At 40.4% G+C, this 26,968-nt stretch overlaps 1 long non-coding RNA gene across 1 annotated transcript in view; it reads left to right on the forward strand.

The window, feature by feature from the left end:
- The window catches only part of LOC140195958 (uncharacterized), a 155,794-nt gene that overhangs the window by 120,979 nt on the left and 7,847 nt on the right, over positions 1 to 26,968 (forward strand). Inside the window, exon 2 of the long non-coding RNA XR_011885579.1 lies at positions 12,936 to 12,996. This is a non-coding gene — a long non-coding RNA (uncharacterized lncRNA). The remainder of the gene's footprint in view (positions 1 to 12,935; positions 12,997 to 26,968) is intronic.

Genomic DNA, 26,968 nt, shown 5'->3' on the forward strand with positions numbered 1-26,968 from the left:
ATATTTGTCCAATTTGCCATAGAAGTGCCATAGATTGCTATACTGTATGTTCTAAATTCCTCCTTTCCTTTTGTGAAAATAATCCTGATACATAGAGATAGTTTTTCTTCTTGTACAGGGTTCTGATGTAGGGTCTTGACCTGAAACGCCAACAAATTTCTCCCCCATTGAGTTTGTCCAGTTGTTTATTATTTTGCTCAGGCTTCCAGCATCTGCGGTCCCTTGTATTTCTCTTAATCTCTAGATGGTTTGCAAATACAGTAGGATGTTTATATCTTCAGGATGTGCAAAGCACCCAGTCAGCGACCTCAATTTCTTTATCTTATAAATCTCCACCCTTTCCAAATTATTCAATACACATTTGCCTAACTTCAATATGTCAAACAAGGAACAAAACATGAATCTATCTCTCCAAAGTGAAATATGATGGGGCAATTCATTGGAATACTGACAATGTGGTTTAGTTGTCTTTATCATTCCTGAGGACCTCTTCAGTATGGACCTACATGATGTCATGGTAGATGCTTCCTTGGTGCTCATTCCACAACATAGTGTAGCAATGAGTGTTGAAAACAGGTGCATGGAAAGACATAAACTCCTCAGAGAGGAACTTAAAGAAAAGACAGAGAACGAAGAAAAGAGGAAACAAGATACAATATCTAGGGAGGTTTACAATCTCTGTCTTATATTTTCCAGTGCTCCATCTGCCTCCACCATCTAATCCTGCTATTTTGCACCAGGTGTAAACCCAACCATTTACCCCACTGTTCCCAATGAGTAGTTATACAATAGAATAGAAAGCCCAAGTTCTGTAATGGTGCATCCTCATGTGCCTGACATCTTCTTCCAAGTTGTCACTATCATTCTCCCATTCCCCTTCCTGTGCAGAGGAGCACCATTGAGAGTGCCCTGACAAGTTGCATCTACATCTGGTATGGGAGCAGCAGAGCATCAGACCAGAAGGCCCAACAAAGGAACGTAAATGGCTGAGAAGATCATTGTGGCCTTCCTACCATCCATCGGGGACATTTATCTGGAGCACTGCATACATGGATCCCACCCATCCATCCAGCGAACTCTTTGACTTTTGACCACCAGGCTGGAGACTCCGATGCATAAAAACAAGAATGGTCAGGATGCAAAACTTTTTCTTTCCTCAGGCCATTAGGCTTCTAACCTCCCGGCAGCATCACACACAAAGTGTCACTGATTAATCTGTTCTCTATCCTGCAATATTTAATTTATGCACTTCACTTTGTTTATTTATGCATAATTCATCTGTAGATTTCATCCTCACTTCCATAAGTTATTGTGGGTGTAACTCCTGGTAAAGATTTTACTGCTAATGTTGTAGGGTATTTCATATAATGGCTTTCTGTAGAAGCTGTGTGTTCTTCTGGTAGTGTTTGGGTTGCCATTAAAGATAAGAGATAGTGATGTTCCTGCTAAGAAATGTTGTGTCAGGATCAGGATGGTGGAACCGAGAGAAGGTTGTAGAGAATGCTAGGCAGAAAGGTTTTGTGATGGACACTGAGGTGAGTCGAGGTCTTTCTCAACGGGAGATGGAGAGAAAAGAAGCTCAAGAGAGCTGGCCATAGGATTCAATCTGGCAGGAATGCGCAATTCCATGAAGCCCAAGAGGGTGAATTCTACCGGTGATCAGTGAATAGGAGTTGGCAGAGTAAGTACATCAGACACAACAGCTTTTGGAAGATTTGAGCTCCAACTGTGCACGTTTGCCTGTTTAATTATAGAAACATAGAAAACCTACAGCACAATACAGGCCCTTCGGCCGACAAAACTGTGCCAAACATATCCTTACTTGAGGAATTACCTGGGATTATTTTTCTGAGCTCCATATAATTATGATGGGTCCTTTTGTTTTTGTCTTTTCTTTAACAACGGTTTGGTTAAGTTAACATTCATAAATATACTCTCTTTATAATAGTATGCAGTGTACAATCTGTTATTTCTTGCAGACAGACATTAGCATGGGTGCAGTAAATTGCACAGTATTCATACAGATCGGGGTTCGGGTGGGCAAGACATCCCAATCTCACAGGTTTGCTGGGACCCAAGTCATATTGACCCTTGACATAAGGAGTCTGGGAAAGGTGGTTTTCTCACGGCTGAGTCCGGTGGCTGTTAGCGAGGGTTTAATGAACTGCATCTCTAGAGATGCCCGGTAAAAAGAGGTTTCATGTGTTATACGAGAGGTGATTGATAAGTTCGTGGCCTAAGGTAGAAGGAGTCAATTTTAGAAAACCTAGCACATTTATTTTTCAACATAGTCCCCTCCTACATTTACACACTTAGTCCAGTGGCTGTGGAGCATACGGATCTCTTCTTTGTAGAAATCGGCGTCTTGGACATCCAGGAGTGGTCCACAGCAGGGGTGATTGATAAGTTTGTGGCCTATGGTAGAAGATGATGAGTTATGCAGCTCCTGTTACATGCATGTGAAGTTCAACTCTTTGAGTGATTATGCAGAAAGTTTGAAGTTAATAACTTAAGTGTACTACTGTGCTTTACACCCTGGTTTGGAGAAACGTTGTCTCGTCTGAGGTATGCATGTATGTAGTTAAATGACAATAAACTTGACTTGGGCATGTGGCCAAGTGGTTAAGGCATTCACCTAGCGATCTGAAGGGCGTGAGTTTGAGCCTCAGCCGAGGCAGCGTGTTGTATCCTTGAGCAAGACACTTAACCACACAGTGCTCTGCGACGACACTGGTGCCAAGCTGTATTGGCCCTTGCCCTTCTCTTGGACAACATCGGTGTCATGGAGAGGGGAGACTTGCAGCATGGGCAACTACCAGTCTTCCATACAACCTTGCCCGGGCCTGCGCCCTGGAGAGTGAAGACTTTCCAAGCGCAGACCCATGGTGTCGCAAGACTAATGGATGCCTTAAAATTTGACTTGACTTAATATATTGTACAGTAGGTGAAGGTTCTTCATTGAATTGAAGACTTCAACTCCAGGTGAGTGTGTCATGGACAAGACATTTGGATGAGGTAAAATTCTGTCACCAGAGATTCCATCTCCATTTGAATAGTCTGGTATTTTTGAGACTAACCCCGCAGTCGATGTCAGTTGGCTTTGAATGAATCTGCAGCTGTGTTCAGTTTTCCTGACTGGAGAAGATAATTCAGTCTAGAAAAGGGATCACACTTTTACTGTTGATTCTGTAGCTAGCTCTGTATTTTTTCCTGGGATTGTTTGCAGGCAATTTTCCCCTTACTCCAGTGGAGAAGTTGTTCCCCTGCACATTAAGTTCCCAACATAGCCTTTGACGGGACAGCACTGAATGAGGAAGCAGTTCTGTTCATTCACTACCCATTTGCCTCTTTTGTAATGCAAGTAACGACAGAATCTATTCAAATGGATCACACACAAAATGCTGAAGGAACTCAATAGGTCAGACAGCATCTGTGGAGGGATCCAAGTAGAGACTCTTCATCAGGATTGGAAAGAAAGGGAGCAGAAACCAGAATAGAAGGGTTAGGAAAGAGGAAGGATCATGAGCTGGTGGGTGATAGGTAAACCAAGGTAACACTCACAACATGCTGGAGGAAATCAGCAGGTCGGGCAGCATCCGTGGAAATGTCTACTCATCATTTCCACGGATGCTGCCCGACCTGCTGAGTTCCTCCAGCATGTTGTGAGTGTTGCTTTGATCCCAGCATCTGCAGATTATTTTATGTTGTAAATCAAGGTGATAGGAGGCAGTTATGCAAGTGAAAGAGGGAGGAAAAAGGGAATAATATGAGAATCTGGGAGGTGATCATGGAAGAGGCAAAGGGCTGAAGAAGAAGGAATTTGATGGGAGAGGCTAAAGGCCATGGAATAAAGGAAAGGAGGTGGGGAACCAAAGGAAGAAAGATATGGGTGATGGCCAGGTCACGTGGGAAGGGGAGGGAAAAGTGAATGGGTAAAGGGACCCGAGAGATAGGGAAAACAAGAGTCATTCAAATACAATGCCTTGCAATATGACTTTAAGTATCTGAACCAGAGCTGATGCCTGCATGCTAGTAGATTCTTTATGCTTAATTAGCCAAGAAGCTCTGAACTAACTGATAAATGGAATTGCTGAGCTAAAGCTAATCTAGCAATCACTTTGCTGAGAAACATCAGCTCTTCCATCTGTTGACAGTGTTCCCACTGCCAGTGTGTTGGAAATTTAAAACTGCCTCTCTTTACCCTCCCATCATTACTTGCCAATGAATTTTAATCAGAATCTCTTAATTTTAATTACTTACTTTTTAAGTCAATAGAGCAAATTGAAGAATTGCACAATAACTATCTTTATAAGCAGTCTACTATATTCAGTTTGACTGTGGCAATAAACAAAGTTGACTAGTCACAATAAAAATGGCAGTTAGAATTAGATGAAGCAAAGAACAATTGAACACAACTTTTGTGAAACACTTTGTTAGTTTCTGGACATAGCCTTAAGGGAAATGTTTAATTAAAATATTTATTTAATAAGCAATCACTGTAAAAATGTAACTATCCTTTCTGCCAAAGCAACAGAGCAATAATTTTCAATACAATGCAGTCATTCATCATTCCTTTGGATTCTGTGGGAACATATCTTTAAGCATTTGTTTTCTTTCATGTCACCTGTTATTATGTGGAATTTCCACTGCTTAAACATTTAAATTACCACTTTATAGGCATAAGCAATTAAGTTTTCATTTAACTGTTGACGTGCACAGACATTGTAAGTAAATAAGACCATAGGAGCATAAGGTATAGGAGCAGAATTAGGCCACTTGGCCCATCAAGTCTGCTCCACCTTTTCATCATGGCTAATCCATTATTCTTCTCAGCCGCAATCCCTTGCCTTCTCCCCGTATCGCTTCATGCCTTGACCAATCACAAATCTGTCAACCTCTGCCTTAGATATACAAACAGACTTGTCCTCCACAGCTGCCTGTGGCAACAAATCCCACAGATTCACCACCCTCTGGCTAAAGAAAGTCTTCATCATCTCCGTTCTAAAAGTACGCCACTCTATTTTGAAGCTGCGTCCTCTGGTCCTAGACTCTCCCACCATAGGAAACATCCTCTCCACATCCATTCTATCAAGACTTTTCTCCATTTGATAAGTTTCAATGAGGGCAGCTCTCATTCTTCTGAATTCTAGTGAATACCAGGCCCAGAGCCTTCATACGCTTTTCATATGACAAGCCATTCAATCCTGGAATAATTTTTGTGAACCTCCTTTGAACCCTTTCCAGTGTCAACACATAGTTTCTAAGGAAAAGGGCTGAAAACTGCTCATAATACTCCAAATAAGGCCTCTCCAGTGTTTTATAAGGTCTCAACATTACATCCTTGCTTTTATATTCTTGTCTTCTTGAAATGAATGCTAACATCACATTTGCATTTCTCACCACAGATTCAACAAATGAGGGACAAGTGAACTTCCTTTGGATTTCTGATGTTGTCATTGTCACAAGGAGAGAGGATAGGTCATTCAGGCCCTTGGGTCTGTTGTAGTATCAAACTCAAATCACTTTCCCTCCTCCATCCTTCAGTGTAATCTTACAAATTTTACTCTGGAGAGGAGCAAGATCACTGGCACCTATGTTGATGGCATGCAATGGTCACCCAATGAATATTATCAGGCACAGCACATAGGAAATTATTATCTTCCAATCAATTCCTTACGCGACTTAACCTTAAAAAAAGTATGAGCTAATACTCAGAAAAACACCTCAGAATTATTGTTCCTTAAAATGTTATGCAAAATATACTTTATTGTACAAGCACAAGAGATTCTGCAGATGCTGGAAATCCAGAGCAACACACACAAAACGTTGGAGGAGGAACACACAGCTGGTCGGGCGGCACCTATGGAAGGGAATAAAGACTCAACATTTCAGGCAGAAACCCTTCAATAGGGGAGTGGAAAGAAAGAGGGAAGAAGTCAGAATAAGAAGGTGGGGTGAGGGTGAGGGGAAGCAGTACAAGCTGGCTGGTGATAGGTGAGGCCAGGTGAGAGGGCAGGGGGTTAGGTAGGTGGGGGAACGAGTTGAAGTGCGAAAATAGGAGGTAATAAGTGGAAAAGGTAAAGGGTTGAAGAAGGAAGAATCTTATAGAAGAGGAGAGGAGATTTGATCTTCATCTTCTGATGTCAGTCTTCTATCTTTTACATTTTGGCCATCTTATTCAAAGCCAAACTATTGTTTGTACCAGGATGATAATTTACCAGATGCTGGTTGTCTACTGTTTACTGGCATCAATGAGAAATTCACCCAGCATCTTTGGTTTGGAATGTTCACACTTTTCATCCTATTTTATATGGCTAGTTTTGAGATTACAATAGTGGTAATATTATTATTTTCTTTTTCTGTGATTTTTTACCTGTTCTGCAGCCAATTGCATTCTTTCCTAGATGTGAAGCAGACTTACCCTTTTTCATCCCACAAAAAGTGAAGATCTCCCTCAGCCACTTTCATCTGCTGCTTGTACAGTTCTGTCAAATTCTCTCATGCCACCATTTTCCCCTTACAGCACTAGGGCACATCTGTTTATTCAGTCAATGCAAGTGGGCAACTAATAATCCAAATTTTGATAATCTTTTAAAGAGGTCTGTACATGTTTGTCTACAAATGAAGGACAATAGGCAGAAACCATATAATACACGTGGCATAATACCCTCCCCCACGAAGTTCAAGCAAACTCTCTAATTATTCTTACATTCTCTAATTGCCTTTGATGTTTGATTACATTGAATGCCAAGCAAAAATGATGTCACCATCTACAACAAAATTTATGATGGGAATTTTGCTCTCTTAACCTGTTTGACAACAAATCATTGTCTCATTACAGCAAGTAATTTGCAGTCATTATAAAGTACTACTACAGCCCTTATTGCTACATATTCTAAAAGTTTACACACCCATAAAGATTAAAGTGACAATGTTGTGCTGGGCTACCTTTCAATCAAGTTAAATGAAGTCATTGGACTATATTTCTGGCAGTGAGGGTATAATATTGCTTTATATTTTAAACATGAGTACATTTCAATTGTAAGGTTATCATTAGCTCACTCTAAAATGTCATGTGCCATAGGATTTCAAATGAAGGTCGACACAGCAAGCTCAGACAGAGTTCATAAATGTGTTCAAGGTAGGGTATGCAATCATAAATGAAAGAACTGCCCAGACATTTAGGTTTCACAATGGTAAAAGCCAAAATTTGATTTCATTTACACTACAGACAAATATTGAATGTGCAGGACAAAAGATGGCTCCCCATTTTTGGCACAACAGATTTGGCTCATATATAGCTCAACAGATGTATAAACAAAATATACATGCTGAGCATGTTATGACAAAATAGAATTGAAGTCCATAGAAGATAATAAAAATGGAATATATTGGATCCCTCAGTGGGTCAGGAAGCATCTTAAACAGAAAATATTTTAGATCTCTAAATCTTCATCAGAACTGGGAAGAGGTTTTTCAATTTTTTCCATAAGTATTTCCAGTTCTGATGAAGGGTCTTGGACTTGAAACAATATTCATGTCTCTCTCTCTTATAGGTGCTGTCTGACCTGCTGAGTGCTTCCACCATTTTTTAATTTTTATTTCAGATTACCAGCATCTGCAGCATTTTTAATATATTTTCATTCACAGAAGATAAATTGATTTAGAAACTATCAATTGAGGAATAAAAAGTAATTTAGATAATTTAGTACAACTGTAAATCTTGTTTAAGGGGACCAATTTGAAACCTAATTTTTAGTCTATATCATCTCCAAGGATTCTTGTTAATTTTAATAGACAGAAACACCACAGTACCAATTGATCTTGGGAAAGAGAAGTAGGCAGTTTCTTTCTTGGATAAAACAAAATCTACGAACAATATCATCTTAAAATGCTGATTAGCAAGTTGAAAATTATTCCCTTAGTCTTCTGAAGAAGTGACAGATGGTTTTACCTGTTGTATGTTCCTTTATGTTCTTAGAATATACTTGCACAGATATTGGATTGCACCTATTATTGGTGGAGACCTTCAGGTTTCTAGGTGTTACAATTTCCCAGGACCTGAAGTGGACACCCAACGTAGACACTCTTATCAAAAAGGCTCAGCAGAGGTTGTATTTCCTACGTCAACTCAGGAAGTACAACCAGTCTCAAGAGCTGCTGATTCAATTCTATTCAGGAATAATCCAGTATGTTCTCTGTTCGTCCATCACTGTCTGGTTTGGATCAGCTAACCAGGCAAGACAAGAATAGCCTCCAAAGAACTGTCAGGGCTGCAGAGAGGATTATTGGTGTGAAGCTGCCCTTGATCCAGGACTTATATGCATCTAGAGTCAGGAAGCGAGCAAGCAGCATCATTGTAGACCCATCACACCCTGGACATCACCTGTGCCAACTCCTTCCTTCTGGTAGGCACTTTAGATCACTGTATGCCAGGACAAATAGGTACAAGAACAGTTTCTTTCCATATGCCATCAGTCTTATGAACACTTGAATTTTAGTCTATTATAAACCAAGTCCACCTGTACATACACAGGTATTCCTCATTGTATATAGTTCACGATTATTTGCACTATAGTTTTGTTTGCTTTTTGATTCTGTACAGCGAGAGCTCAGGGAAACCGGCATCAAATTCCTATTGTGTGTCCACATACTTGGCGATAATAAAGGATTCTGATTCTGATTCTGATCAAAACTTTATTTTTATTCTCACCCTAAACTACAAAACGGCTAAAATCCAATGTGAAATAGATTTAGTGGGTTAACACCCAAAAATAAGCTCAGAAAAAGGACTCATTCAAATCATAATAGGATCTCTCTTAACTGGGTGAAGCTCCTAACAAAAAAACATTGTGTGGCAAAAATAACTAAGACATCAACATTCAAAGGCACACTGCAAATGGCTGCCAGATAGTAACATCACTCATTGTGGCTGCATGTGGGAGAAAGGAGGTACGGGTGAAAGAAAGGCAGCTCCCATATTCACTGAAGAAAGTCTTGGCCAGCAAGGTACATGCCACGCTGGGGGCCTTGTGCACCAGAGCGGTGGGTGGCGATGGGAAAGAAACAAGGGTTCTGCAGGTTCTCCATAAAAAGAAGATGTCTACAGTAGTCTCCATTAGGAGGTAAAATCAATGAGGAAAGAAACGTTATATCTTAACAAGATATCTGCATATTCAGATGTTGATCTACAAAAGTACAATGATATTTACAGTTGCAGAATGGAGAATCTCATTGAAATGTATATCTTGCGCAGAGGTCTGATTTTCCTTTTAATGGAGCTGTCATTCCTCATACAATACAGTGCTGTTGTAACAAGCAGTCTGTTGGAGAACATTGGTGGGTTGAGCAGGATCTGAGGGGGAGGGGAATTGTTGATGCTTTGAGGTCTGATGCACAGCTTTGACCCAAAATGTCAACATTGCTTGCCTCTCATAGGTGCTGTTCAACCCACTGAGATGCTCTATCTGATTGCTGCTGTGGATTACAGCATTGGGAGTCTTTTGTGTCTACAGAGATATTGTAGGAGGTCATCCAAGTAATTGGAGTGGTAAGTCATTAATGACATTAAGCAGAGTCAGAATCAGAATCAGGTTTATTAACACTGACATATGTTGTGAAATTTGTAGTGCAGTGCAATGCATAAAATTACTATAAGTTACAGTAAGAATCCATATAAAAATAGATAAATAAAGGCCCATCGAGTCTGCTCTATCATTCGATCATGGCTGACTTATTTTCTCTCTCAAACTCATTTCAGAGCCCATACAACCTTGACCTTCAGAGAGAGTGTGGGCCAACTAAAAGGTTTTGGCTGAAGATCTTGCTTCAGAATGTATCATATTGAAACAATGACACCTTAGGAAACCCAAGTCTGTAGATGCATTGTTCATTTGAGAGGTCTAGGTAGGATGTGGTGTCTCTGGGAGTAGGCACTTCACCAGCAGACAAGTTTTTCCTGAGCTACCTGGTCCATCCTGAGTGACCAGTTATAACCAGCAATGAGGGTCTGTCAGTGGCACCATGGAATAAATATCCTTGTTGATGAATGCTGGAAAAGATGCTTCTTGTTAATTTTTAACATGTTCTAGAGAGTTTGGTAGGTGTCTGAACAGCTTTTAGTAGGTAATGAAAAAGCCCAGGCATTGGTATAAAATTAAACCCCAGTGCTGATGCTTACCAATCTGAGCCTTATCTGAGCCTCAAGGCTCAACAAGTTTGATACAAGATGACCCAAACCATAATATCAATGGGAGTCATTAACTGGAGTTGGATGGGCAAGCTATAAGAAAGGTTTCCCAATTTCAGCGGCGTCAATCAATAGATTGGGATATGACCTTCTATTTCTATTGAAAATGCTTTAAACACCAGTTGTAGTGAATGCCAACTTGCAGTAGTAATCAGTACTAAATATTGGTGTCATGAAGTGCGTTCCCGATGCTGGGGTGAAGATCAAGCACACTAACCTCATTCATGGATGCAAGTACTTGGTTCACTATAGAATAAGTACTTCTTTATATGGAAATGATTGCTGGTGGATTAGGGTGATATCAAATATTACTGTTCGAAAATTATTGTCACTTTGCGATGTAATTTCTATTTAATTTAGATTTAACTATTTTTGTTAATATGATTATGTGGGCTTAATTGACAAACAAATGATTTTGGTTGGAGGTCTATTTCTGAATATATGTAGGTCTGTTGTAACACAGTGACATTTTACATTTTTGCCCACTGATTGTGACGTTTGCGGCTGCCTCTGTGACCTATATAGCTCATTGAAAATGCTTCTGCACACTGTTGCAGAAAAGTTAGTTCAGTTGGAAGGGAGCTCGTTCCTCTCTGACTCAGAATGTTCCAAGTTCAAGTTCCGTTCTGGATATTTGAGAGTAAAAACATCATCGGAAACTCCACGCGTTGCTAAGGAAGTGATTCTTGAAAGGAGTGTTTGCTTGGTTGAGACATTAAATGTCTGTAAATTAATGGAAAGTGCCATTAACAGGGATATCAAATACAACTTGAGTTGTCAATAATTGATTCATTGATGCCCAAAGTGGATTTCCCTAGGACCAGTTGGATCAAGACCTCAACACACCTTCGGTTTAAACAGTTGGATTCTATGGTTGAGATGAGAGTGAATGCCCCTAAAAGCAAGGCAGCATTTGATGAAATGTGGCATCATGTAGCCTTTTAAAAACTAAAAGTATTTGGGATCAAGGGGAAACTAACCAACAAGCATAACCGTACCTCACAAGAGCAAACAACCATAATGCAGAACATCATGATAAGAGTGTTTCAAACCGTGTCCTCAGTCCAATTCTATTAATCTGTTTTATCATGGTCTCCCTTTCAACTATAATGTTAGAAGTGGGGTGTGGTCACTGATGGTCCCACAATATTCAAATTCATTTGCATCTTCACAGCAAATGAAGCAGTCTTTGACTGCATGTAGCAAGCCTTAGGCAGTTATAAGGCATAGGCTAAAAAATGACAAGCATCAGTCATGCCACATGGAAGTGTCAGGCAAAGAGAGTCTAAACACCTCCCTTGACATTCATTGACATCATCATCAGTGAGTCGCCCACCATCGCCATCCTGAGATTGAGCTTTGAACAGAAATTTAATGGGGCTAACTGTGGGCTATAAGAGCCTTGCTATCCAGTGGTGAATGACTAACTTTCGACATCCCAGTGTCTTTTCACATTCTACAAGGTGTGAGTTAGGAGCATGTGGAATAGTTTCCACTTACCTGGATGAGGGCAGATGCAATAACACTTGAGAAACTCAACACCTTCCAGGACAAAGTCTGTTTTATTTGTATTCTGTCCGTCATCATAAGTATTCATTTCTGGTTCCACAGGCACACAGTGACTGCAGTATGTACCATGTACAAAATGCGGTACTGTTACTCACCAAAGCTCTCCAACAGCGCCTCCCAGTCCCACATTTGCATTTAAGATGGTGTTCAACTCAAAGAGAATGTGAGGATGATCACATTCCCATGTATGAAGTCCTTTTGCTTCCGAGTGGAGGATTTGTGGGAATATCAATACTTTCATCCTGCGGCTGGCACTCTTCAATTGTTTTCCTTACATTAGGTATTCGATGTGTAAAACGACTCTACGACACATACTAATATTTTTCATTAAGTAGCTTGTAAAATAAAATATCCTTTCATTTCTTAACCAACAATTCAGTGATTATCATCATTATCAGGGAATTCCTAAATACAAGGTTCAAATCTTTTTTCTTCAAGGCAGTCAGGAATTTTCCTGAAATTGTCACATTCATAAGCCAAAACTAAAATCATCATGGTGTCTTTATCTCTTGCGATGTACTTCATATTGACTGCTGTGGGGGGCAGGGGTCACCAACAAAAGAAAATCTACAGATGCTGGAAATCCGAGCAACACTCACTGTCGGGATAAGGCCAACTTAGGTTGGAGGAACAACACCTTATATTCTGTTTGGGTAACCTCCAATCTGATGGCATGAACATTGATTTCCTCAGACTTCCAGTAATGCCCCCTCCCCCTTCACAATTTCCCATCCCTTTGTCCCTCTCTCATGTTATCTCCTTGCCTGCCCATCGCCTCCCTCCCTCCTTCTGGTGCTCCCCCCCCCCCCGATTTTATTCTTTCTTCCATGGCCTTCTGTCTCTTTCACCAATCAACTTCTTAGCTCTTTGATTCATCCCCTTCCAAGTTTCACCTATTGCCTGGTATTTCTCTCTCTTATCCCCCCACCTTTCAAAATCTACTCCTCAGCTGTTTTTCTCCAGTCCTGCCAAGGGTTTTGGCCCAAAGCGTCGACTGTACTGTTTTTCCATCGATGCTGCCTGGCCTGCTGAGTTCCTCCAGCATTTTGTGGGGGTGGGGGGAATCGGGTCACCATACATTTTGTTTATTTTAATAGTGCTTTTTTTCCCTCTTTAGGCACGAAAATCACCTGTTCCATTGCTGCTGCTGCTACTCTGACTACAGCAAAGAAATTAAGGTTAGGATCCAACATCTTCTTAGTTAATTCCCACCCTGAATTACCTGTTGAACCTCATTTTAAATATCTTGGAGAGGGCTTTAGAGTGACTTGGGATATTCCAGTGTCAGTAAGTGCAATGATGAACTACCTAAAAGGAACAATTCTGCCAGGGAAATGCCATTTAAGTAATCATTTAATTTAGAATGCTATTGGTGGAACCAGTGGTGGATCAGAAGAGAGAGATGGTGTCTAATCCTTTTGTAGGAGCTATCAATTTGTAAATTTTGCAGTAGAAACATTTGGTTTTTTTTCATAAGATATTTATTATCACTTGGCAAACTTGATCTACTGGTATTGAAATGATATAGAGATTATTCAGATCTACCTATTGAAACCAAAAGTATGACATGATGTAAGGTATTTCAATCTGATATCAAATGCTTAAGTTAAAAGTTTAAGGACAGATTTAACACTAAGTACAGTTGCTTCCATCTGGCCGAACTGGTACTCACTCATCACACCTTCTCCTTCAACTCATCTCACTTTCTCCTGAATAAAGTTGTAGCCATGGGCGCTTGCAAGGGTCCCTTTTTGTCAGCCTACACTCCCCAATGCTTTCTCACCAAATATAATAACTGCAATGGTGCATCTTCCCGCATCCATGTAGAGCTCGCCAATTTCAACAACTTCACCTTCAGCTTCCACCATGTCCTCAAATTCATTTGATTCCTCTCTGACGCATCTCTCCCCTTTCTTGATTTTCTCTCTCTCTCCAACTCTGGAGACAGGTTAGCTACCAACATCTTTTTCAAACTCACTGACTCCTTTAGTTATCTTGCCTATAACTCTTCCCACCCTGCCACTTGCGAGGATGTTATTCCTTCTCTCAGTTCTTCCATTGCTGCTACATCTATTCTCACGATAAGTCTTTCATGAGAAAGACACATGAAAGACTCATGTCCTTGGATGTCCAGGATATCCAAGACATCCTCTATTTTTTAGAAAATGAGGTTTCCCCTCCACTGCTGTCAGTGCGGCCCTCACACACATCTCCTCCTGATCCTGCATGTCTGACCTCACTCCATCACACCTCCTCCCCCAATGTAACATGGATAAGGTTCCCTTTGTTCTCGCCTACCACTCTACCATTCTCCACATCCAACACGTCATATTTCGCAACTTCCACCATGTCTAATAGATTCCACCATCAGGAACATCTTCCCCTCAACTCCCCCTTCTACATTCTGCAGGGAATACTCTTTCCATGACTCCCTTGTCTGCTCATCCCTCCCCACAATCCCTCGTTATTTCCTCGTGCCTTATCAACTTGCCCAGTACCTTCAATGAATAGTGGATCTATTTCTGTATGTCCCTCGAGTCTGCACTTTCCCAATTACTCAATAAAGTAGCACCATTTATAATAATCCACCAAATCATATTGAGTCTTTCAAACTGCATTATTTTGCACACACCTGCCGTGAAACATCAGCTATGTCTCCTTGGAATTTCATTGTTGGTCATGCTTGCCAAGTGTTTTGTATTCTGTTCACTTAAAAACTGCAAATATCTGGGTCATTTTATAGTGAAAGACCCTATTATTGCTGAGTCCTTGATGCAGGGTTTCAAGCCAAACCATTGACAGTTCCTGTCCTCCTACAGATGCTGCTTGACTCACTGAGTTCCTCTAGCAGCCCGTTTATTGCTCCAGGATCTGTAATCTCTTGTGTCTTCATCCTATTACTGCTCTCCAGGGCAGCCCAATACTTCTTCTCACCAGTTAGAAATCTTACCATTCTGCACAACTATCCTTAATCATTTTCTTACTCAAATACATAAAACGTTTCTTGTGCATTGAGGGTAAAGAGGCTACAGGTAAGTTCTTCAAAGACCGGGCAACTGAGGATTATGAACAGAATTGGAGGGATGGCTTGAGGAAAATCAGCTGTGTTCATATTGAATAGTGGAACAGCATTGAAGGGATGCTGTTTCTTTCTGTTCCTATTTCATTTCTTGTAACTCTATTCTTGTCCTTTGAGCTGTCACTGAAACTGATCCATATTCGCCCCTCCCACACACCTTTGGAGTTATGAATTAACATTCTTATAGCCCCGAGAGTGATGCATTTCCCACAGTATTTGACCTTTTTGAAACCAAATGCCAAGGGAAGAAATAAAGTAGAAAGTGGCATGAATAGAATGTATCCAACCAGCCATTGAACCAATGTGCCCAATGAGCAGGACCACCAGATTAAAAAAAAAGATAAAACATAAGCTTGTAGTTTGTTGCTCCCACTAACCCCAGTCATGAAGCAACCTTTGAGTCTGTTATGTGAAATCTTAACAATGATTGTATTAATTGTTAACAAATAAGTACATGTTGGAGAACAAGTACTTCCCTTAGTGCAGAAAACAGCAAGTTCCACTTTAGGATTGAAAATTAAATAGTATTTATCTGAAATCACAAATAAGCGTGCAAGTACCAGACAGGATGTTCACAATTTTGCAGAGAAAGGAAAATGATTTAATGTTTTAACTCAATGATTCTTCATCAGAACTGGGGATGTAAGAAAACAAGTCTCAAGTCACAGAGAGGGCATAAGGTGGAGTTCCGGTGTGTGTAGAGAGGGTTTTGTGGGCAGACAGGAGAGTTTAGGGTCAGGTTAACACTTAGAGATCGAAATGTGGGGGAATTAGAGGAGTGTTTGTTGTTAACACAAATGACACAGTTCATTGTATATTTCTATGTACACTTGATTAATAAACTTGAATCTTGAATCTTGATCTTGATCTTGAAGCAAAGAGAATATCTTTCATGAGGTGTAGACCAGAGTTATTTCCAGGTCATAGTGCTTTTGGAGTCATCTGCTTAATAGGTGAATGGGAGGAATTGGAGAGAGAATTACAAAAAAAGAACATTGCAGAACTTTGGAATATGATGGCTGTTGGATATCTGAATGAAAAAAAAAATGCTGAAATACCAACGGATCAGGAAGCACCCATGGAAAGAGAAAATCTGAGTTCCTCATGCAAAATGCTGGAGCAACTCAGCAGGTCAGACAACATCTATGGAAATGAATAAAATGTCAGTGTTTCGGGCCAAGACCCTTCATGAGGACTGGACCTGTTAACACCAGAGTCTTTATACAGCAAGGGCTAGTTCTGGCATAAATAGAAAAGGCTGGATTCAATAATGAGCCCCATGCCTCATTGGGAGATGGGGTGTTTTTCCTTCAGATACAGTTGGCTTTGTTAGAATAATGCAGGGGGCCAGATAGGCCAGAATGCCAGAAAGGGGTTCTTTCTGCACTCATACAGAAGTCAAAAATATGACTGAAAATAAAAAAAAACTGAAGAAGTTGGAAATCTGAAATAATTAAATGCAAAAATTTTTGAAATACTCATAATGTGAGGTACAATCCTTAATAAGATAAAGAACCATCACCAAAACATGGCGTATGACAAATCATATTACTTCGACCACCAAAACATAGAGGAACCTTCATGAGCACCTAATGCCCCTGATGATCCCGTGATTTCAGTCTCTGAGGCTAATCTGAGAATTAGTCTGGAGAATGACCCCACGGAAGGCATTCTATGGGCATCTGGCTGAGTACTAAAGACCTGTGCTGATCAACTGGCTGGAGTGTTCACCAATATTTTTAACCTTTTGCTTCAGCGTCTGAGATACCCACCTGCTTCAAGCAGGCTTCAATTATATCAGTGCCTCAGAAGAACATGGTAACCTGCCTCAATGACTATCATCCAGTGACACCTTATATCCACTGTGATGAAGTGTTTTGAAGGGTGGTAATGAAAGACATCAGGAGACTCCACTTTGCAGCGAATGGTGTGAGATGCGTTTTCTACGGCAGCTCTACTTTTTATATCTTACATTCCACTGATAGATCCTTTTTAGGTTGAAGATTCACTGTTTTTGTTGAAGGATTTATGACTTAACTACGATTGGCAGGAAGTTGATCCAGTATTGAATTGAGAGACGACAAGACCCTTTTCGAGACAGAGCAATCGGAACAAACAAAGAAATTGGAGGAACTTTCTACTTTAGAAAGAATACTCTCTTCAATACAAGATATGAAACTTGAATTTGGATTGCTTAACACTAAGATTGATAAACTAACGGATGCTAACGGAAAGCTTGAAAAATCCATCTCTACTGTTCAAGAATCTTTGAAGAATTTGGATTTTCAATTTCAGACGCTTAAACAGACTACTCATTGAATTGAGAGGGAACAGGAGTCATTCAGGCAAACTATTAATGAGCAAGAATTGAAGATGTCATCTATGGAAAAGAAACTTAATGAAGTTACTTTGGAATTATCAAGAATGTAGAAAAACGATTGATTTAGATAGCAAAATGTGCAGGAGGAATTTATGTATATTGCGCTTGCCTGAAAGTACTGAAACCTGTGACCTGTTAAAGTTCTTTTCAGATATGCTGTATTCACTTTTTAACGAGATTCTCGAAGCGAACCCTGTACTCCAGTGGTCCCCAACCTTTTTTGCACTGCAGACTGGTTTAATATTGACAATATTCTTGTGGACCAGCAGACCCCGGGGGGGGGGGGGGCAGGTAGGGTTGCCAACGGACAAGAGTAGCGGTCAAGTACGTTGTTTACCCCGAGAAGGACTACCATGACCATGAAGTCTTGCGCAGGCACCAGCGTGCATGTGTGTACGTGCCGATTTTTTTTCTACAAATTGTTTTTGGCGATTCTGTTCGGGGGGGGGAAGGTGTTAATCACGACCGGAATATAGGTGATAAGTGGCTAATACACGCAATTTCATTTCTAAAAGGGTTTATCTAATGAATTTAATATTAAACACACAAATATGATAGATGTTATCTTTCAGCTTAAACCATTCCAAAAAGGATTGATAGCCATCATATATAAATGGCTATTGAATTTACAAATGATGCCTAATGATAAGGTTAAATGTGCTTGGGAATTGGAACTTCAAGTATCAGTTTCAGATAAACAATGGAATAAAATTCGTCATTTAGTTAATAATTCATCTATTTGTGCCTATCACTCCTTGATTCAGTTCAAGGTAGTGCACAGGGCACATATGTCAAAAGATAAACTAGTGCATATTTTTTCTAATATAAATCCTACTTGTGATAGATGCAACACTGAGGTGGCCACTTTAACTCATATGTTTTGGTCCTGTATAAAGTTAAATAACTTTTGGAGAGATGTTTCTAGAACATTATCAAAAGTCATAGGTCTGGACCTACAACCTAATTCACTTACGGCAATCTTTGGGGTTATTCCAATGGAAGCAGGAAACGTTCCTGCTTCCGCTCAACGCGTGATAGCTTTCTCAACTTTACTGGCTAGGAGAGCTATTCTATTGTACTGGAAGGATCCCAATCCACCTACTGTATTTTTTTGGCTCTCCTCCATTATGTCTTGTTTAAGTTTGGAGAAAATAAGAAGTCGGACTTTTGATACATCTTTTAAATTTGAGCAAACTTGGCGATCTTTTATTCAATATTTTCACATGATCTAATTCTTATTACTTTTTCAGTTAATTATTCATTTTCCTCCGCAATTTTTTAGATTTGATCAGAAGGATTTTCCCTTTTTTTAACTGTATCCTCAAACTGGACTGCCCAGTCCCCCTTTTTTTGTTTTAGGTTAGTTTAGTGTTTTTTTTTCTCAATAATAGAAAATTTTGAATCCTTTTTTTCCATGAACTGTTAAGAGGAGAAATGGTTCTCTTTTTTCTTTATATGAGCTTAATACTATATATGATTTTGACAGTATATGCTCCTTTCTCTGTTTGTATTACTATTGAATTATGTATTTGGGATAACCTCTCCTCTGGTTTGTATTTATCTTTATTCTTTTAAATCAATAAAAAAGATTGAAAGTGAAAGACATCAACGCCATTTCTGAGAAGTGACTTGGATCTACTTCAGTTTAGCTACCAGCAAATCAACAAGTCCACATCAGTTACCATTTCATTGGATCTTCACTCAACCCTAGAATATCTGGACAACAAAGGTACATACGTCACAATGCTCTATATCGACCATGGCTTGGCATTCAATGCCATCATGCAATTAGATCCTCGGTTTCCTCACTTGTAGACCCCAGTCAGTTCAGATTGGCAACAATATCTCCTCCACAATCTCCATCAGCACGGGTGCATCACAAGGCTGTGTGCTTAGTCCCATGCTCCACTCGCTTTATACTTGTAACTGTGAGGCTAAGCACAGCTCTGATGCCATATTGAAATTTGCTGATGGCACCATTGCCATTTACCGAATCAAATGTGGTGATGAATCAGCAAAGAGGAGGGGGATTGAAAATATGCCTGAATGACGCCACAACAAAAACCTCTCACTCAATGTCAGAAGAGCAGGAGATTGAAACCAGAAGTCCACGAACCAGTCCTCATCGAGGGACCAGAGGTGGATAGACTTTGAATTCCTCAGTGCTAACATTTCAGAGGATTTATCCTGGGCTCAACCTGTAAGTGCCATTAAGAAGAAAGCACAACAGTGCCTCTGTTTCCTTAGAAGTTTGTGAAGATTCAGCATGACATCTAAAACTTTGACAAACTTCTATAAATGTAGAGTTATATTGACTGGTTGCATCATGGCTTGGTATGGAAACATCAATGCCCTTGAACGGAAAATCTTATAAAAAAAAGTGGATATGATGCAGTCCATCATGGGTCAAGCCCTCCCATGAAATACTGTCCCAGGAAACCGCCATTCATAATTAAGGACCTAAACCATGCTCTCATCTCTCTTCAGCATCAGGAAGAAGGTATAGGGCCACATCACCAGATTTCGGAAAACTTATTACCCTTCAACCATCAGGCTCTTGAACCAGAGGTGATATTTGCACTCAACTCCACTTGCCCCATCACTGATCTGCTCCATCAACATATTATCTCACTTTCAAGGACTCTGCATCTCATGTTCTTGAAATTGATTGTTTTTTTTATTTGTATTTGCACAGTTTGTTGTCTTTTGCACATTGCTTTTTTTGTCTTTTAGTGTTTCTAATGTATTTCTTGGATGTGCTGTGTATGTCCACATGAAAACAAATATCAGGGTTATATATCAGGATATACACTACCTATAAAAAGTATCCACCTCCTTAGAAGTTTTCATATTTTATTGCTTTACAACATTGAATCACAATGGATTTAATTCGGCTTTATTTGACACTGATCAACAGAAAAAAGACTCTTACTGTCATGGACTGCTCAGTTGACTCCTCATTTCAGTTAATTTCCTTTTCCTCTTGTTCCACTGTACTCCTTGATTAAGGCACCTGATCCTCATTTGGACCAGCAGCATAAAGACTCCAGCTTACATCTACTCGCGGCTGGTTCATCACCTCCGCAGTTCCTCAGTCGAATCAAGAGCCATCCAGCTGCGTTTTGTCGCTATGAATTGTCTGTCATTGTTTGGTTTTTGTCTTCTTGTGTCCGGCTGAGTTTTGCAGGCCATTTGTCGCTGCTCTGAGCCGCGATACGAATTATCTGTCATTGTATGGTGTTGTCGTCTCCATGTCCAAGTCCAAGTCCAAACTCCGTGTCTGTGTCCAGGTTCCAAGCCCCGGCTCTGTGTTCCAGTCAAGTCCAAGTCCTGGCTCTGAGTCCAAGTCAATGTTCAAGTCTGTGTAAGAATCCTAACCTGCTCTCCGTGCCTGTGTCCTGCTCTTGGGTCTGCTCCTTACACTCCATTGTAACACTTCCAGGTCAAAGTGAAAACAGATCTCTACAAAGTAATCTAAATTACTTACAAATATAAAAACAAAATAATTGATTGCATAAGTATTCACCCCCGTCAAGTCAGTATTTAATAGATGCACCTATGGCAGCAATTACAGCCTTGACTCTGTGTATATGTCTCTATCAGCTTAGCACATCTGGACACTGCAATTTTTCCCCATTCTTCTTTACAAAACTGCTGAAGCAATGTCAGATTGCATTGGGATGGTGAGTGAACAGCACTTTTCAAGTCCAGCCATCAAATTCTCAATGGTATTGAGGTCTGGACTCTGACATGGCCACTCCAGGACACTAACTTTGTTGTTTTTAAGCCATTCCTCTGTTGCTTTGGCTTTATGCTTGGGGTCATTGTCTTGCTGGAAAACGAATCTTCTCCCAAGATGCAGTTCTGCATCAGGTTTTCCTCCAGGATTTTGTTGTACTCATTTTACCGTCTACCTTCAGAAGTCTTCCAGGGACTGTTGCAGTGAAGCATCCCCACAACATGATGCAGCCACCATCATGTTTCATGGTAGGGATGGTGTGTTTTTGATGATGTGCGGTGTTTGACTTGCATTAAGCCTAACATTTAGTCTGATGGCCAGAAAGCTCAATATTGGTTTCATCAGACTAAGGAAGCTTCTTCCAGCTGACTTCAGAGTCAAGCCCTGGCAACAGTTGTTGCATTTGCAGTCTCTCCCATCTCAGACACAGAAGCTTGTAACTCCTCATAGGTCTCTTGGTGGCCTCCCTCACCGGTCCTCTTCTTGCACAGTCACTCAGTTTTTGAGGATAGCCTGCTCTAGGCAGATTTACAGCTGAGCCATATTCTTTCCAGTTCTCGTTGATTGACTTTCCAGTTCTGTGCTGCAAGGGATATTCAGTGACTTGGAAATTTCCTTGTAACCATCTCCTGACTTGTGCTTTTCAATAACCCTTTCACAAAGATATTTCGATTGTTCTTTTGTCTTCATGGTGTAGTTTTTGCCAGGATATTGACTCACCAGCAGTTGGACCTTCCAGATACAGGTGTATTTTACTACAATCAATTGAACCACCTTCACTGCACACAGGTCTCCAAAATCAGATTCTCTATTTAACTAATTATATGACTTCTGAAACCAATTGGCTGCATCAATGATGATTTCACAAGATCACAAGACAAAGGAGCAGAAGTAGGCCATTCGGCCCAACGAGTCTGCTCCGCAGCTCCTCCATGAGCTAAACTATTCGCCCATCTAGTTCCAATTTCCGGCTTTTTCCTCATATCTCTTAATACCCTGACTAATTAGATACCTGTCAATCTCCTCCTTAAACACCCTCAATGATCGGGCCTCCACAGCTGTATGTGGCAACAAATTCCACAAATCCACGACCCTCTGGCTAAAAAAATTTCTCCTCATCTCTGTTTTAACTGGGTACCCTCTAATTCTAAGACTATGGTCCTGGACTCACCCACCAAGAGAAACAACCTTTCCACATCTATTCTGTCCAACCCTTTCAATACTCGAAATGTTTCTATGAGATACCCTCTCATTCTTCTATACTCTAATGAATATAGTCCAAGAGCCGACAAAAGCTCTTCATATGTTAGCCCCTGCATTCCAGGAATCATCCTTGTAAATCTTCTCTGAACTCTCTCCAACATCAGTACATCCTTCCTAAGATAGGGGGCCCAAAACTGCACACAGTATTCCAAATAAGGTCTCACTAATGCCCCATAGAGCCTCATCAGCACCTCCTTACTCTTACACACTATTCCTCTTGAAATGAATGCCAACATAGCATTCGCTTTCCTTACTGCCGATCCAATTTGGTTGTTAACCTTTAGGGTATCCTGCACGAGGACCCCCAAGTCACTTTGCACTTCTGATTTTTGAATTTTCTCCCCATCTAAATAATAATCTGCCGGATTATTTCTTCTTCTGAAATGTACAACTGTACATTTGTCAACGTTGTATCTCAGCTACCATTTCTTTGCCCACTCTCCTAAACTGACTAAGTCTCTCTGCAACATTTCCGTTTCTTCAACATTTCCTGCTCCTCCATCTACCTTGGTGTCGTCCACAAACATAGCTACAAAACCATTTAATTCATAATCCAAATCATCGATATACATCGTAAAAAGAAGCAGCCCCAACACCGACCCCTGCGGAACACCACTAGTAACTGGCAACCAATCAGAATAGGATCCCTTTATTCCCACCCTTTGCTTTCTGTCTATCAGCCAATGCTCCACCCATTTCAATATCTTTCCTATAATTCCATGGGCTCTCATCTTATTAAGCGCCTCATATGCGGCACCGTATCGAAGGCCTTTTGAAAGTCCAAATACACAACATCCACAGCCTCTCCCTTGTCAATCTTATTCGAGATTACCTCAAAAAATTCACATAGGTTGGTGAGACAGGATCTTCCCTTCATGAAACCATGCTGGCTTCGGCCTATCTTGTCATGCACCTCGAGGTATTTCATAACCTCGTCCTTGAGGATTGACCCAATATCCTTCCAACTTCCGATGTCAGACTAATAGGTCTGTAATTTTCTTTTTGCTGCCTCCTTCCTTTCTTAAATAACGGAACTACATTTGCAACCTTCCAGTCCTCCGGAACCATGCCAGAGTCTATTGATTCCTGGAAGATCATTTCCAATGCTTCCACAATCTCCAAAGCCACCTCCTTCAGAACTCTTGGGTGCACCTCATCTGGACCGGGAGACTTATCTATTCTTAGTTCACTTAGCTTCCCAAGCACTTTCTCTCTAGTAATCTTGACTGTACCTAATTCTATTCCTTGATACCTTTGGCTATCATGTATATTGCTCATGTCTTCCACTGTGAAGACTGATGCAAAATACTCATTCAGTTCCTCCGCCATCTCTTTGTTATCCATTATAATTTCTCCAGCATCATTTTCAATCGGTCCTGTATCTATCCTTGTCACTCTTTTACTCTTCATATATTTAAAAAAACTCTTAGTATCCTTTTTTTTTGTTAATTGCCAACTTCCTTTCATAATTCATCTTTTCTTTCCTAATGACTTTCTTAGTTTCCTTCTGTAAGTTTTTATAAGTCTTCCAGTCCTCATTATTCCCATTAATTTTTGCTTCCTTGTACGCCGTTTCTTTTGCTTTTATTTTTGCCTTAACCTCTCTCGTTAGCCACATTTGTGCCATTTTTCTATTCATGATTTTCTTTTTTCTTGGAATATATTTTTCCCGCATTTTCCTTATTTCTTGTAGGAATTTCATCCAATTCTGCTCTGCCGTCCCTCCATTTAGCTTACTTTTCCAATCGACTTGGGCCAGTTCCTTTCTCGTACCACTGTAATTTCCCCTGTTCCACTGAAATATCGATACACCTGATAACAACTTCTCCTTTTCAAATTTGAAACTGAACTCAATCATATTATGATCACTACTTCCACGGGGTTCCTTTACCTCCAGCTCCCTAATCGCCTCAGGTTCGTTAAACAGCATCCAATCCAAAACAGCCAGTCCCCTGGTGGGCTTCTGGACAAGCTGCTCCAAAAGCCATTCTGTAGGCATTCTACAAACTCCCTCTCCTGAGATCCAGTACCTTCCTGACTTTCCCAATCCACTTTCATATTAAAATCCCCCATAATTATCTTGACATTTTCCTTCTGACACACTTTTTCTATTTCCAGCTGCAACTTGTAGTCCACATCCCGGCTGCTGTTTGGAGGCCTGTATATAACTGCTATTAATGTCTTTTTACCCTTGCCATTTCTTAATTCTACCCATAAGGATTCTACCTCTTCTGATCCTATGTCCCTTCTTTCTATTGATTTGATATCGTTACTTACCATCAGGGCCACGCCACCCCCTTTACGTACCTTCCTATCTTTCCTATACACTGTGTATCCTTGGCTATTCAGCTCCCAATCACATCCATCATTTAGCCATGACTCAGAGATGGCCACAATGTCATATATGATATTCAAGGGGGAGTGAATACTTATGCAACCAATTATTTTGTGTTGATATTTGTAATTAATTTAGATCACTTAGGAGAAATCTGTTTCCAATTTGAAACAAAAAACTCTTTTTCTGTTGATCAGTTTCAAAAAATCAAATTAAATCAATTGTGAATCAATGTTGTAAAAAAATAAAACGTGAAAACTTCCAGGGGAGGTGAATACTTTTTATAGGCACTCTATATGTACTTTAATATTAAATTTAGATTGAACTTTAAACTTTGAACATCTTTTCCCTTGGCTCCACACTCAGTTCTGGAGCATCCTGGCCAGTAAAGACACCTGCATTAGACTATTGTTTATTGACTATGGCTCTGTTTTCAATATTATAATTCCATGCAAACTCATCTCCAAACTGTTAATCTTGGGACTGAACTTCTCCCTTTGCAAATGGATCCTTGACTTCCTGACCAACAGAGCACAATTAGGAAGGACAGGGAGCAATACTTCCATCATGTTTAAACTCAACACTGGTGCCTCACAATGCTATGTCCTCAGTCCCCTGCTCTACTCCCTATGCAATCACCAATGCTTGACCAGATTCTGCTCTAACTCCAAGTTTGCTGTTAATAGCACCATAGCGGTTTGTAACTCAATTAATGATGAGTCAGAGTATAGCGAAGAGATAGAGAGCCTAGTGACATGTTGTCACAACAACAATCTTTCCCTCAATGTCAGCAAAAGAAAGGAGTTGGGATGGTGCATATATTCCTGTTAATCAAGTGTTGAGGTTTAAAGGATTGAGAGCTTCAGATTCCTCAAAGTGAATTTCACCAATAGCTTATCATGGTTGAATCACATTGACCCAGTCTCCAAGAAAGCTTACCGGTGTCTCTACTTTCTCTGGAGGTTAAAAAAATTTGGCATGTTCCCTTTGACTGTCATAATTTTATTTATTGATGCGTGATAAAAAGAATCCTATCTGGCGTCGCTGGACTTGGTTTGGTATGGAAACTGCTCTGTCCATGACTTCAAGAAACTGCAGAAGGTTATGGACACAGCTCAGCACATCACAGAAACTAAGTTCCTCACTATGGACTTTGTCCGCACTTCTTGCTGCTTCAGTATGGCAGCTTGAATAATCAAAGACCTCATCCACCCCAGACATCCTCCCATCTTCCCCTCCATTTGAGCAGAATATACAAAAGCCTGAAAGCACATACTGTCAGGCTCAAAGAAAGTTTCTATTTTGCTGTTATTAGACTACTGAACACTTCCCTAGTATGATAGTTACTTCCAGGTAGTAATTTCTGGATTGCTGCCTGTGCCATGCACCAATGAAACAGGATGATGTGGCAAATTAATGTATGGCTGAGAGGCTGGTGCAGGGGGTAGAGCTTCAGGTTCTTGGATCATTGGGATCTCTTCTGGGGGATGTATGACCTGTTTAAAAGTGATGGGTTGCACTTGAACCCAAGGGGAACTAATATTCTCACGGGCAGTTTTGTTGGAGCTGTTCGGGAGATTTAAACTAAACTGGCGGGGGGCGGGGAGGGGTGCGGTGGAACTGGAGTGAAATGACCCAGAATAGGACAGATGCTGAAAAAGCAAAGATAGTGTGCAGTCAGACTATCAAGAGGGCAGGCAGATGAAAGGACATAATTTCTGCCAGCAGGGTATCAGTGCATTAGGGATGCAGAATCAAAAAGGGTAGCAAATATAGTACTCAAAAGTATTATATCTCAATGCACGAAGTATAAGAATAAGGTGGATGATCTTGTTGCACTATTACAGATTGTCAAGTATGATGTTGTAGCCACCACTGAACCCTGAGGAGGCAGTGATCGCAATATGATAGAGGTCAACTTGAAATTTGCTAGTGAGAAAGTAAAGTTTGACATAGCAGAATTGCAGTGGAGTAAAGGAAATTACAGTGGTATGAGAGAGGAGTTGGCCAAAGTAAATTGGAAGGAGATGCTGGCAGGGATGACAGCAGAGCAACAATGGCTTGAGCTTCTGGAAAAAAATGAGGAAGGTGCAGGATAGATGTATTCCAAAAATAAAGAAATACTCAAGTGGCAAATTGTACAACTGTGGCTGACAAGGGAAATCAAACCTAATGTAAAAGCCAACGAGAGGGCATACAACAAAGCAAAGCATATTTGGAAGACAGAGGATTGGGAAGCTTTTAAAACCTTACAGAAAGCAGCTAAAGGCATCATTAGGATGGAAAAGATGAAATATGAAAGCAAGCTAGCAAATAATATTGAAGTGGATAGTAAAACCTTTTTTCAAGCATGT

The sequence above is a fragment of the Mobula birostris genome, chromosome 4, assembly GCF_030028105.1.
Source record: "Mobula birostris isolate sMobBir1 chromosome 4, sMobBir1.hap1, whole genome shotgun sequence".
NCBI lineage: Eukaryota > Metazoa > Chordata > Chondrichthyes > Myliobatiformes > Myliobatidae > Mobula > Mobula birostris.